Genomic DNA, 15,536 nt, shown 5'->3' on the forward strand with positions numbered 1-15,536 from the left:
AAAACATAATAGTAAAGCTCCCAAGAATCCAGGACAAGGAAAAAATAATGAAGCTAACAAGAGGGAAGAAACAGATAACATTCAAAGGAAAACCAATCAGGCTGACATCAGACTTCTCTGAAGAAACACTACAGGCAAGGAGAGAGTGGAGGGACATAGTCAACAGACTCCAAGAAAACAGATGCCAACCAAGAATACTCTATCCCACAAAGCTCTCCTTCCTCTATGAAGAAAGAATAAGGACCTTCCCAGACAAACAGAAACTCTGGAATTTCATTACGACTAAACCCCCACTCCAAAAAATACTACAAGGAATCCTAAAGCCAGAACCTCAGAGGGACAAATAACAAAAGAAGAAGGAAGGCCAAAAAAAAAAGTTATTAAAAGAATAAATAAAATCAAAGGACGACAAACACAATGGCAAATACAAATGCTAACATATCAATATTAACTCTAAATGTAAATGGACTAAACTCTTCAATAAAAAGACACAGAGTTGCAGCCTGGATTAAGAAACAAAACCCAACCTTTTGCTGTCTCCAGGAAACACATTTAGCTACAAAAGATAAAAATAGACTCAAAGTTAAAGGATGGAAAACAATCCTACAAGCAAATGGACCAAAAAAGAAAGCAGGAACAGCTATACTCATATCAAATAAAACAGACTTCAAACTCAAAAAAATAAAAAGAGACCCCAAAGGTCACTACATTATGATCAAGGGGACAATACTTCAAGAAGAAATAACACTCATTAACACATACTCACCAAACGAAGGAGCACCAAAATATATCAGACAACTATTGTCCTCTCTGAAAACAGACATCAGAGAAAACACATACGTAGTGGGAGACTTCAACAAACCACTATCAACAATGGATAGATCAACAAGACAAAAAATAAGTAAAGAAACTAAAGCTCTAAATAAGGACCTAGAGCAATTGGGCTTAACAGACATATATAGAACACTAAACCCCAAAAAAACGGAGTACACATTTTTCTCAAGCGCACACGGATCATTCTCCGGGATCGATCACATACTGGGGCACAAGACAAACATCAACAGATACACCATTGTTGAAATCATACCAACCATCTTTTCTGACCATGAAGGCATCAAACTAGAAATAAACCATAAAAAGAAGGCAAGGAACTTTCCTACCTCATGGAGATTAAAAACCACACTACTGGAAGACCACTGGACTAATGAGGAGATCAAAGAAGAAATTAGAATATTCTTTGAATTGAATGACAAGGAGGACACCAATATCCTAAATGTATGGGATGCAGCAAAAGCAGTAATAAGAGGAAAATATATAGCAATAGAAGCTCACATCAAGAAACAAGAAAGAACTCAAAGAAACAACCTAATCTCAAAGCTCAAAGATCTAGAAAAAGAACAACAAATAAACCCCAAAACCAGTAGAAGAAAAGAAATAATAAAAACCAAAGCAGAAATAAATGAAATTGAAACTAAAAAAACAATCCAAAAGATCAATGAAACCAAGAGCTGGTTCTTTGGAAAAATCAATAAAATAGACAAACCCCTAGCCAGGCTCAAAAAGGGAAAAAGGGAGAAAGCACAAATAAACAGGATCACAAATGAAAGAGGAGAAATCACAACGGACACAGCAGAAATCAAAAGAATAATCAGTAACTACTATGAACAGTTATATGGAAACAAGTTCAACAATCTAGAGGAGATGGACAAATTCCTACAACTCTACAATCACCCAAAGCTAGATAAAGAAGAAATAGAACACCTAAACAGACCAATTACAATTAGCGAAATTGAAATGGTAATCAAAAACCTCCCCAAAAACAAAAGCCCAGGACCTGATGGATTTACAAATGAATTCTACCAAACATTCAGAGACGAATTAGTGCCTAACCTTCACAAACTCTTCCAAAAAATTGAGAAGGAAGGGACAATACCAAACACGTTCTATAAAGCCAACATTACACTAATAGCAAAAACGGACAAGGACAACACAAAAAAGGAAAACTACAGGCCAATCTCCCTAATGAACACTGATGCAAAAATCCTCAATAAAATTTTAGCTATCAGAATCCAACAATGTATCCATAAGATAATTCACCATGACCAAGTAGGATTCATTCCAGGGACACAAGGATGGTTCAACATCCGAAAATCAATCAACGTTATCCAACACATCAACAAAAAGAAATATAAAAACCATATGATAATATCAATAGATGCTGAGAAAGCTTTCGACAAAGTGCAACACCCATTCATGATAAAAGCCCTTGAAATTCTTGGGATACAAGGAACATACCTCAACATCATAAAGGCCATCTATGACAAGCCAACAGCCAGTATCATCCTCAATGGTGAAAAGCTGAAAGCAATTCCATTAAGATCTGGAACAAGACAAGGATGTCCACTCTCACCACTGCTTTTCAATATAATACTGGAAGTCCTAGCCAGAGCAATAAGACAAGAGAAAGACATCCAAGGAATCCAAATAGGAAAAGAAGAAGTCAAACTATCACTATTTGCAGATGATATGATAATATATATAGAGAACCCCAAAAACTCCACAGAAAAACTAATTCAACTCATCAATCAGTTCAGTAAAGTGGCAGGATACAAAATCAACACGCAAAAGTCAGTAGCCTTCCTATACACAAACAATAAATCTGAAGAAGAAGAAATCAAAAAAACCATCCCTTTTATTATTGAAACAAAAAAAATCAACTACTTGGGAATAAATCTAACAAAAGAGGTAAAGGACCTATACAAAGAAAACTAGAAAACACTGTTAAAAGAAATAGAAGAAGACACAAAGAAATGGAAAGACATCCCCTGCTCATGATTGGGAGAATAAACATTATTAAAATGGCCATCCTACCAAAAGCAATATACAGATTCAATGCTATTCCAATCAAAATTTCAATGGCATTCTTCAAAGAAATAGAACAATTATTGATGAAATTCATATGGAATCACCAAAAACCCCGAATAGCCAAAGCTCTCCTGAAAAAAAAGAAGGGAATGGAGGCATCACACTCCCAGACTTCAAACTCTACTACAAAGCCATAATCATCAAAACTGCATGGTATTGGAACAAGAACAGACACACAGACCAATGGAATCAAATAGAAGATCCAGAAATAAACCCACAGATTTATGGTCAACTCATCTTTGACAAAGGAGCAAAGACTATGCATTGGAGCAAAGAAAGTTTGTTCAATAAATGGTGCTGGGAAAACTGGGTTGCTACATGCAAAAGAATGAAGCTTGACCACTACCTCACACCATACACAAAAATCAACTCAAAATGGATTAAAGAACTAGACATAAGACCAGAAACCATAAAATACATAGAAGGAAATATAGGCGAAACACTACATGATATGCACATCAAAGACATCTTTGCAGACACATCACCCAAAGCAGTGATAGTGAAGGCAAAGATAAACAGCTGGGACTACATCAAATTAAAGAGCTTCTGCACAGCAAAAGAGATAATAACAAAAACAAAGAGAAACCCCACAGACTGGGAGAACATTTTTGCACACAACACTAATGATAAAGGACTGATTACAAAAATCTGCAAAGAGCTGATGAGACTCAACAACAACAAAGAAAATAATCCAGTCAAAAAATGGGCAGAAGAGCTAAAACGAAACTTCTCTGAAGAGGAAATGTGAATGGCCAACAGGCATATGAAAAAATGTTCACCATCACTTGTAATCAGGGAAATGCAAATCAAAACTACCATGAGATACCATCTTACACCAGTGAGAATGGCACATATTAAAAAAACTAGCAACAACAAATGTTGGCGAGGGTGTGGAGAAAAAGGAACTCTCCTGCACTGTCGGTGGGAGCGCAAACTGGTCCAACCACTATGGAGAGCTGTGTGGAGATTTCTGGACCTAATAAACATAGAGCTTCCATATGATCCAGCAATTCCATCCTAGGTATTTACCCAAAGGACACAGAAACATCAATTCCAAAGAACACCTGCACCCCTATGTTTATAGCAGCACTGTTTACAATAGCTAAGCTTTGGAAACAGCCCAAATGCCCAAAAATAGATGACTGGATCAAGAAGATGCGGTACATATATACCATGGAATATCACTCAGCATTCAGAAAAGATAAACACATGCAATTTGCAGCAGCATGGATGGCGCTGGAAGGGATCATGCTCAGCGAAATAAGCCAGAAAGAAAAAGAAAAGTACCGGATGGTCTCACTCATAGCAGGAATCTAGAAAACTTAAATAAGGGATCAGGAAAATGAATAACTATAAGAAAGTGAAAATCAAAATCAACAAAAAACTATGAACCAGGGACCCTTTTGGGGGGGGGTGAGTGGCGGGAGGGGGGGATTGGGGTCAGAATGGGGGGGTTGCAATTGTATGGGGAATACAAAAATAAAATTTATTATTTAAAAAAAAATTTTAAAAAATCCTTTGCTTTTATGATCACACCACCCAAGAAATAAGTAATTACAATTTTATAAATGATGCATTCATGCTTTAAATGCAATTACCAATCTTAGCACAACTAGTAGCATGACAGTTTAGTGACATTTTACTCTACTTGATAGACTCAATAAGAAATATACAATGTTAATGCAGTATTCTTGCGGAAAAACATCTAGAGTGCAGTGCTGAGTGTGGATTGTATTTGAGACAGAGCCACATACTGGGAATTTGTCTCTTGCTTTTCCAGTACAGAGTCATATACTGGGGTGTTTGCTCCTTTTATAAAATAAATAAATAAATAAACAAACAAATAAATAAATAAATAAATAAATAAATAAAATCCTCCTTTGGTATCCGTAGAGGATTGGTTACAGGAACCCCAAAGATACCAAAATCCTTGGGAGTTCAACTTCCTTATTTAAAAGTGTTTAGTGGGGCCTCCCCGGTGGCGCAGTGTTTGAGCGCTGGGTTGCGAAGCTGCCCGCAGCCTCTGCAGCACCTGTTTGATCCCTGGCTGCTCCCGGCCACTGGAGGAGGGTCCCACATGGCGCGCTGACCTCTCCTGCCGCCCGCTGCTCCCCTCAGCAGTGTACTTTGGTCCCTCTGCCTGCTCTGCTCCCCGCTCTGGCTCTGGTGAATTCTCTCACCCTCCAGTGCTTCTGACTGTACCCAGTGCTTGTATGTATGTATGTATGTATGTATGTATGTATGTATAAATCAATCAATCAATCAATCAACAAATAAATAAATAAATCTTTTAAAAAAAAAAGGGCTTAATATCTGCAAAACCTATATGCATTCTCCCATATACTTTTAAGTCATCTCCAGATTACATACAATAGCTGATATAATATAAATATTATGTTTACATTTGCTTTACTGCATTACTTGGGAAATAATGACAAGAAAGAATTCTGTACATGTTCAGTACAATGCAACTACTGAAGGTCAAACTACATAGTGTGCATTTTCTATCTGCACTTGGTTGAATGTGTTGATGCAGAACCTTAGGATAAAGAGGGCCAAAGTAACAGCATAGTTCCCTTTTGCTTTTAATGTTTTGCTTTTAATATATTTTCATACTCATTGGTGGCATGCTTTGGCATCAGGGTCCTAATGTCCTTGAGTTGTCTTTACAATATTCTCTATGGAAACTAGTTCTTAAGTTCTTAGAAAGATGGCGTAAATTCACTCATTCTAAGATAAAAAAAATAATAGCAGCTTGAAGAACTAATATTGCTCTTAACCCTGTGTTACATTCTTCTAAGTGCCTGTTTTATACATTCAGATTGCACAACACCCCTGTGATGTAGGTATTGTTCATAGCTCCACTTTTTAGAAGAGGAAATTAAGGTACAGTTTAACCAAGATAGGAAACAATACACAAACTGTCCATGACTTACCACAGTTTGATTTAATAATTTTTCAATTTTGTGAAGGTACAAAGTGCTAGGTATTCAGTACAAATAGTCTTCATGCCCAGTGTGCTTTTAGCTGTGTACTTCAATTGTAAGAACCCAGACAACCATTCTGTTTCTCATTTTAAGCATAGTATTTAATAAGTTACATGAAATATTCAACACCTTATTATAAAACAGTTTTGTAATACATGATTTTGCCCACCCATAGGCTAATCTAAGTATTCCAAGCACATTTAAGTTAAGATAATTCCAACTGTGGCATTTAGTAGGACAGGTTACTAACTCCTTGGTGGTGATTCTAATGAGTTTAATAAAAAGATAAGAAAAGAAAAATTAGACTCATCAAAATTATCAGCACAAAAAAAACTTTTTAAAAGTATTTAGATCTGTCCAGTTTGACTCAAATAGAATTGGAATTAGTATAAACGAGATCTATGAAATAAAACCTATGGTGGCAAAAAATATAATAAGTAAAGATTGTTATATACAGAAACTTGAGAGACTATTCAAAGATGAAGATTTTACATAAAAGGAGAGAGAGAGAATAAAACAAAAATGAAAATGGTTTCATTGCAACCTGTAAAAAAGTGATCAAGGATTTAAATGACGGCATTTGTCCTAGAAAATGTGTACCAGTTTTTTCAAGATGAAAATCTCTAGTGTGAATGTTATTTGAAGGACATCTTATTCATACATACTGAGACAAAACATTCCAGTGTTACATACTGGAACTCAATCATCCTGTATGAAAAATACCATGGCAAAAATATGACTCAGCTTGTTAGTTGTCAACTCAGAATCCATTTTTCCCTTTTGTGCAAGTATCTACTGCAAATAGCCAATGTTACACGTCATTTTAAAATAAATTTAGTTCTTATAAACATTGATAAAATTTAGTCTGAACCTCAAATTTGATTTAGCATTCAGACTTATAAGCAATAAATAAATATTTACTGATCATCTACTATTTGCTTCTGCTTTGTTAGTAGCTATGGACATTCATCCACTAATACCCAATTCTTGATTTTGAGGAAGACAAAATTAACTTGGAGAATAGAGGCACATGATGGCATAATTGAGGATACTAGAGAATATGATAGATAATAAATGAGCAGTAATTCAGAGTTGTGAAAACTCCCTTTTGAATGACTGCTCCCCATTAAGCAGAGGGCTGAAATTCAATAAGCACACAGTGTATGTTGAAGGGGTCATGCTTGGAATAGTTTGGTTTGAAAGTTGAATATGAACTATACAGCAGAGATGGAGGAGACATTGTGAGTAGGGAGAAAAATAAAATCCAAATTAAATGCTTCCTTATTTGTGTTCTTATAACACTTTATGTCTTTTACTGCCACTCTCCCTGTCTATGTACACACATAAAGAGCTGTCTCCTCTATTTTGAGAGTAGACACCATGTCTACCACTGTCTACTCTATTTTGAGAGTAGTAGACACCACTGTCTACTCTATTTTGAGAGTAGACACCATGTTTTATTTACTTTTGGCACCCCAGTATTTACCCCAATACCTAATTCATAATGGGTACTCAAGAAATATTTGATAAATTAGTGAAAGATTGAATGAAAGAATAAACAGGAATACTTAAAGGATACTCAGGAAATCAGTTAGTTAACCAATTTGGGGTGGTAGTGGAGCTAACTTGGAGGGTTTTGCCTATTAACCTACACTGGGCTTTATTCTATCAAACCACCATGGAAAAGCATGGTATATTTTCACCATGGTAATGAAAAAGCATGGAAGAGACCCTGATAACCACAGCAGCAACTCTTTGACTGAGCTAAGCACATTGTGTGTGTTAAGTTGTTTAACTCTCATCATTATAAAGATTAGGTAATATTAGCTCCATTTGTGGTGCTAATAGGTCTTGGGAATTATTTAGAATCACACAATTAGCAAATGGTAACCAAGACTTGAACCTTGGTGTCCTTTACTTCAATTTCTCTGCCTCCTACTCCACTGGTGGTGACAGAAGGCCTAGACAGGACAGCACTTAAGACATTTTGTAGCTCTTACACTTAGGTCTCTGAAACATGAAAATGTAGATTTGTCATTGTATGATTCCAGCAGAGATATGGTGATGAAAAGAGATATGGTTTCCTCTCATTGTGTTCCTTAAATAGTACCTCTCTCCAGCCTGGATCCTCATCTAGGGTAAATTGCTGGGAACACTGGGACAAAAAGACAAGTGTTCCTTCTGTTACTGTAAGATTGAGTCTGACTTCATTTTTGTCTTCAATTATTTTCAATCAGATAACTCAAGAGATGTCAGGCTTTGCTTGATGAACTCAAAAGGAAAATTTCTGTTTCCTATCCTCTTCTGACCTTTTTTTAATGATTTAAATATTTTGCATTTAGTACTCGGCAAATGTGAATGTCTAATGTTGGGTGTTCACTATAGTAAACCCACAAATTCTTTCCATCTTTAGAAAAATGTTTCACTGTGAATTAATTTTAGCTTGTTTCAATATAAGTGATAATACAACATTCATTTGCTATTCCTGTAGTTATTACTTGCATTTTCACAAAAATTGCTTTATAATTCAGTCTTTTTTTTTCTGGTTGCCTGAAATAATATCCTCAGTACAAGTGAAGCATTCATCAAGAAATCGCTCCAAATATTCTGTGTTCTATTGCTACCTTATTTCTTAAAACAGGATTTTAGTGGACACATAGAAGATTTGAAATTCACAGTCTGTTTACTGCTGAAGTACCAGGAGTAATAAACTGCCTTTTTTTTTTTTTTTTTGGATAGATGATTAAACAACAAAGAGCAACTGAGGTATCTCATAATCACCAGGTACAAATTATGCTACGGAATGAATTCCCCAACTGTGGGAAAAATCTTCTGAATACACAGGAGGGGAGGAGGTAAAAGAAACCAGTCTTTCAAAGCTTCATGCCAGAGTTCTCCATGACTGTTATCTTCCTAGATGATCATTGACATCCCATCAAGGTTGAATAACTGGCTTAGTTGAATGGGTCTGGAAGGATGAATCAAAAATCAAATGCCACTTGAAGAGTACAATCTATGAAAAAAAGCAATGGATTCAATTGGGCAATCATATGTGAGGGGATACAAGTTTGGTTTATTTAGAGTTGAGAGTGATTGAGTCTTTTCTTGTCCCTTGGGGATCATACATATTCTAAGAAAAACTCTTGCTTCATGTGCCTCCCAGCCTCAGGATTCAGCAGATCATAATTTCACTTTCTCATTCTGTTTCTAATAGAAAACTGGCTATTTAATTATCTGCAAAGTTTGGGGCTTATACTTCTTACCAATCTCTAATATATGGACAGAAATCTCTATACCTTTAAAATTAAATCAGAGGCCTGCCCAATGGAGCAGGGGCTAAAGACAGTGCTATCAAGCTATCATCTGTGGGGAGATGACCCACGTGGTGCAGCAGACCTTTCCTGTCTCACCCCCTGCTCCCCTCAGCAGTGCATTTCAGTGGATCCACCTGTTATGCTCCCCACTCTTTCTCCGGTGAATCCTCTCACCACCCCCGCCCCTGCATCTCCAGCCTACATACACCCCCCTCTTGTATGCAAGAATAAATAAATCTAAAAAAAAATAAAATTAAATCAGAATGTTATAGTTGAAGGTTGATATGTTCATTGTAGTTCTTAAATTGGACACAGCATTTCACATTGAAGTAGTCACATGTGGAGTTGTAGAGTTTGAACATGTTTGAATCTGGATGCAGACTTTGTTCTCTGAGCTCTTCCTACTTAGTATGTACCTTGGCCACAGCATCAGACTCTGGATCACAGGTTCCGCTCCAGACCTACTAAATCTGAATCTGCTTAACAGTATTGCCAGGTAAGCCTGATGCAAATTTGAGTTCGAGAAGTGCTTCACTGAGAGGGAGGTGGGGTGAATGTTGCAGATTGTATGAGGGCATATCAAAAGTGAATGGTAGGAAGAGTTAGTGGAGGAGGGAAAGAAAGGGCAAAACCCTAGTATGTATATGGAAAGAAAGGTTCTCAGAAGCCAAAAGGGACATTCAATAAAAAAAATGGGTTAAACCCCGATATCAAATACAGCAAGTCCTCAACTAATGTCATTCTGTTCAAAGTCACTTAATTATAATTTGATGAGTAAAAAACAATCCAAGCAATGTTGAACAGGACAATGTTATTCAAGGACTGCTCCCTTATGTTGTTTCATTTGAAGTCACAGTTTCTAAGAACCTATCAATGACATTAAATGAGGATTTACTATATTGTAGAAAGATTAGTTTATTATAGAAAACTATATTTTATAGTTTTCTTTTATAGTAAAATCACCTGGATTTAGCATGAGGAAGTTCTTGGGACAGCGAAGGAGCCAGACTGTGGGAAATTATAATCAGGAACAGTGACAAAAGGATTTGACTTGCTTGGGAACTTTGACAGCTTTTGATGTTGAAATGAGGCTGGAGAAATGAATTTTGCAGTTAGGTGTACCTGATGAAGGTGAAGGAATCAGCTCTCAGGGAATTATAAAGATGCATATTGAAGAATAAGCCTTTCACTGTTTGTGGTGGTAGAATTCACAGTAAGGTAGGAGAGAATCTTTAATTAAAGGATGATATGTCTTCCTGATATCGAGGACTGTGGCTGATGAGGAAGGAATTTGAGGAACATTATGCAAGGTGAGAGGAAGTCTTCCCAGTTCACTTGGAGGGAGAGCCTTCTACTGAGAACCTGACAGGAGAAGCTAGAGGAGGCTGAAAATGATCATCAATTCATATTTTATTTTTTTAAAAAACTCTTCAAGTGATGAAGGTAGTCTTTGCATTCCTTTACTTAAGATTACAAAAATATCTTAAATAAACACTATAATTGGTTTCTTGGTCAGATTTCTGGGCTCTAGTTTTCAGTAGGTTTGGAGCTATTGCTATAGAGTTAGCATGTGCCATGTTGGAGCTAGTATCTAGTGCTCCAAGGATCAAAACCAGCCATATTTATTGTACGTGTCAAGTATTTCCTTCTCACATCCCAATCATTTTATTTCTGACCTCCAAGTCTACTGAATTTGTAATGTTGAGACTCTTTGTAATCCACAATTGACAGATCCAATCCAATCTTTTTCCACATTCAAATGCATTGACCTTTCTACGTGTTCTACATGTTGCCCTTTCTACAACATCCAAAAGAATTGACCTTCTAATAAAACTGCATATATATGTATATATATAGAGAGAAGAGTAGCTATACACGTATATACACACACATATATATTTATATGTGTGTGTATATATGTGCATATGCATATATGTATGTGTATAGATATATATGTATATATATAACTACTCTTCTTAAATATATATTTATTTCAGTCAACAATGTTGAGGTATAGCTTAATTTAATATTTTAAGTATAAGATTTGATGAGATTTGACAAATGTACATGCTCAAATAGCTACCAAAATTAAGACATAGGACATTTGCATCTTCTCCAAGCCCAAAGTAACTACAAGAATTCTGTATAAATTAAATCATATAATAAACATTCTTTGTGTCTGACTTATTTTGCTCAATATGGTGTTCATCCTTATACAGAGAAAGAAAATCTTAGTAGATTAAAAAGATAACCTACTGAATGGGAGAAGATATTTATGTATCACATTTTATCCACGGGGTTAATAACCTCTATAATAAAGCATACAAAGAACTTAACTAATTTAACAACAAAAAAAGCAACCAAATTTTAAAATGGACAGAAGATCTGATTAGACACTTCTCTGAAGAGGATACACAGATGTTCAACAGACGTATGAAATAATGCTCACCATCACTTCTAATAAGGGAAGTGCAAATAAAAATTAAAATGAGATATTATCTCACATGGGCAAAAATGGCACACATCAAGAAAACGCCTAACACAAGTGTTGTAAGAATGTGGAGAAAAGAGAACCCTGTATACCATTGGTGGAAATGTAAATCGCAGGTGCAGACATTTTACAAAGTGTCTAAAAACTAAAAATAGAAATACTATATGATCTAGCAATTAAGATATGATGTAATCAGATGCCCACTGATAGATGATTGGATTAAGAAGATACGATATGGGGCCTCCCCTGGTGGCGCCGCCGTTGAGCGCTGGGCTGCGAAGCTGCCCCCAGCCTCTGCAGCACCTGTTCGATCCCCTGTCGCCAGCGAGGGTCCCACATGGCGTGCAGACCTCTCCTGTCGCCTGCTGCTCCCCTCAGCAGTGTACCTCGTCAGTCTGTCTGTTCTGTTCCCTGCTCTGGCTCTGGTGAATTCTCTCAACCTCCCGTGCTTCTGACTGTACCCAGTACTTGCATAAATAAATAAATAAATCTTAAAAAAAAGAAGATACGATATGTATGTGTGTATATATATATGTGTGTGTGTGTGTGTATATACATATATACAGTGGCATGGTATTCAACTATACAGAAAGATGAAATTTTACCAGGTGCAGCCAAATGGAAGGAATGTAAGTGGATTATTTGAAGTGAAGTTAACCAGAAAGATAAAAGTAAATATTGGATGATTTCATTTACATGAATAAAAATGGGTGAACTGAAAATTCAAAATAAAAATAAGCGAGTGGACATTGATCCTCAAATTGAAGTTACTAAAAGTGAAGAGTGTTGGAGGATGGGAAAAACTGTGAAGAGGCCACAATGGATGCTGGTGGATACTTTGTTTTTGCTTTGGTTTTTCTGCTGTTGTTGTCTTCCTCAAAAATGAAAAAGAGATTTATCCATGCTGTTGTATATCCATCAAATTTGTTTCCTTTTTCTGCTGAGCAGTATTCCTTTGAATTGTTGAGCTACAATGTCTTCATTCACCTCTTGACAAAAATTTGGGTTATTTTCAGGATTTAGTTATTATGAATAAAGCTACTATAAACATTAATAAATATTTGAGCAGACATGTGCTCATTTGGGGGTTGTTTATTTTAGAAACTGTCAATCTGATGGTATGCCCAATGTCAGTGTATAAAAATTCCAGTTGGTCTGTGTTGTCACTATTCTAGTAAGTGTGTGGTCATGTTAGGGGGAAATAATGTCCTGAGCTAATTCCATACAAGCTTTGTGGACTCCACTCCCAGTCCAGACTAAAGCCATCAGGACATTGGGAAAGACAAATCCCATCACCACCAAAGGGAAGGTGGCTGGGACCTGAGGGTGGAGTTAAGCAGCCAGGTTGGGTATAAAAACCAAACACATGGGACTGGGGGTGGCTCGCTGTCGCTCGCCTCCTGGCTTCACGACTCCTGGCTTGCAGCCAGCTCTCAGAGTGCCATTTGGGATTCCAGATAGGTGGATCAGGTAGGACTCATTTAAAACTTTGTCTCCCACCTTTCTCCCAGAGCTGTACATTTCCTCATTTCCCCTTCCCTTGTAAATGAACCTTTTATTAACCTTTCACGTGTGCCTGCAGTAGAGCATTGATAAGCCCTTTTAAGCGCGCGGGTGAGGACCCACAGTCAGGCACCCCGTTATGTATCGGGGCTGCCCTATAATAGTCATATCTCATTGTACTTTTAATCTACATTTCTCTAGTCATGTTGAAAAAAATTTGTGCTTATTTTCCATTATCATTTGTGAAATATCTATTCAAATATTTTACCTATTTCTAATGTTTTCTTATTAATTTGTGGGATTTCTTTAATATGTAGTGGATACTAGTCCTTTGTTAGATATATTTATCCCAAATATTTTCTTTCAGTGGCCTAAGTGAGGCTTTCTAGTTCCCAACCTTGTGCCTCTAACTGCAAATTCTGGGAGCTAATGAGGCAGAAAAAGGACAGAGACTGGGGAAAAGGAGGCAGGGGGAAAGAACCCAAGACTACAGGCCAACTCAGCCCTGTGGAGCCAAGAAGTAGAGGACTGCTAATCCTCTAACGGGCTAGGCCTTGCCTAATTCTACTTAACACATTAAGATAAGAAGTTAAGAAATACAAGCCAGAGTGAGGGGAAATGTACATATCCTTTTAAACCTGGAAGTTCTCACTTGAGAGATCATTGTTTCCTCCCCTGGAAGAGGAGCAAGTAAGTTAGGCTGGTGAGGAGAAAGAAGACTGGTGTCTCCTTCCTTGCAGTGCTGGAAAAGCAATGTTTCTGGAGGGTGTGTGTGTGTGTGTGTGTACATGCACACTTTATTTTATTTTATTTTTTTTTAAATTTGACCTTTTATTAAATGGTAGTAGAGTGCCCCTTTATGTTTTAGGTTAAAACAAAATATTGTTTGTATATATTTCTTTTTTTTTTTTTAAATTACAACCTTTTCATTTATTGTTTTATAAGGAAAAGTCCAAAGTTACTACAAGCATGGATTTGACTGTATGGATGTTTGCATGATTCCAACCTCCAGTGGTCATACTGAGTTTGACTGATTTGAAGTGTTACCCTTGTGATTTTTTTTCCGGCATTTTTACCTTATTCTGGAATCCCCATAGGCTCCTGGCCTGAAAGGAGGGTTTCAGGGCTTCCCAGAAGTTAGCTATTAAGAGAAAACAGAGAAAAAAGGGAGGGAGTTGTATCTTTCAGGGAAGGCTAAGTTGAGCTCAGATAAAAACCCCAAGATCTTAAAACTTGATCTCTATTTCATTCATTCTTGCCTTTCACTTGGTAAGAACTCTGACCCTGAGAGCCTCTCAGGGATCCAAGCTGACAGAGTGGCCACCATCTCGGTTTCTTGGGGCAACAATGGCCCTAGTGTGACTGTAGCCCTCACCCCCACTAGCACGGCATCTTATCAGTTGTGTAGCTCCTTCCCGTTATCATACGTCACACCAGAAGGGAAGAGAGCCCTGAAGGGTCTCACATCTGAAATTAAAGCAACACTTGTTACTTTCCACAATCATTGACCACAACTAGTCATGTGACATCACTTAACCACAGAACACTGTTGATACTGAATAGGTGCCCAGAAAGTCAGAAATAGTCAGAGACAACCACTCACTACCACAGAGATGTGGGAGGGAGGTGAGATGCTGTTGAATCAGGACCCTTGGAGAATGAATTACAAAGACCAAAGGTATCCTAGAGTCTCCATGATGTCTCATTCTAAACATGGACTATAGCTATCTATCCCTACTGTACTAGTTCCTCAAAGTCAACTCCTAACCAAGGGATTAGGAGCTGCTTTTCATTGCCCATAGAATTAAATCAGACTCATTGTGTTGTGGTCATTTCCACTATGCTGAGTTGCACCACAGAGTGTTCAGGCATATCAGACCAAGCTGGGAGAATGGGAGTAGCCAAGACCTTTCTAGGGACTATAAGAATAAAAATTGTGGGCCTCCCCTGATGGCGCAGTTGTTGAGTGCTGGGCTGCGAGGCTGCCCGCAGCCTCTGCAGCACTGGTTCAACTCCCGGCCACTGGCGAGGGTCCCACATGGCACACAGACCTCTCCTGCAGCGCCCGCTGCTCCCCTCAGCAGTGTGTTTCATCAGTCTGCCTGTTCTGTTCCCCGCTCTGGCTCTGGTGAATTCTCTCACCCTCCGGAGCTTCTGACTGTACCCAGTATTTTTATAAATAAATAAATGAATTTTTTAAAAAAAAGAACAAAAATTGTGGGAACTTGGTGAATGAAAAGTTAGACAACAAGTAGAGAAAAGATGATGCCAAAAAGCATGGGGACATTTCAATGCCTGTGGGTTTATGCTGGGTTC

The sequence above is a fragment of the Talpa europaea genome (genome assembly GCF_964194135.1).
Source record: "Talpa europaea genome assembly, chromosome: 4".
Lineage (NCBI taxonomy): Eukaryota > Metazoa > Chordata > Mammalia > Eulipotyphla > Talpidae > Talpa > Talpa europaea.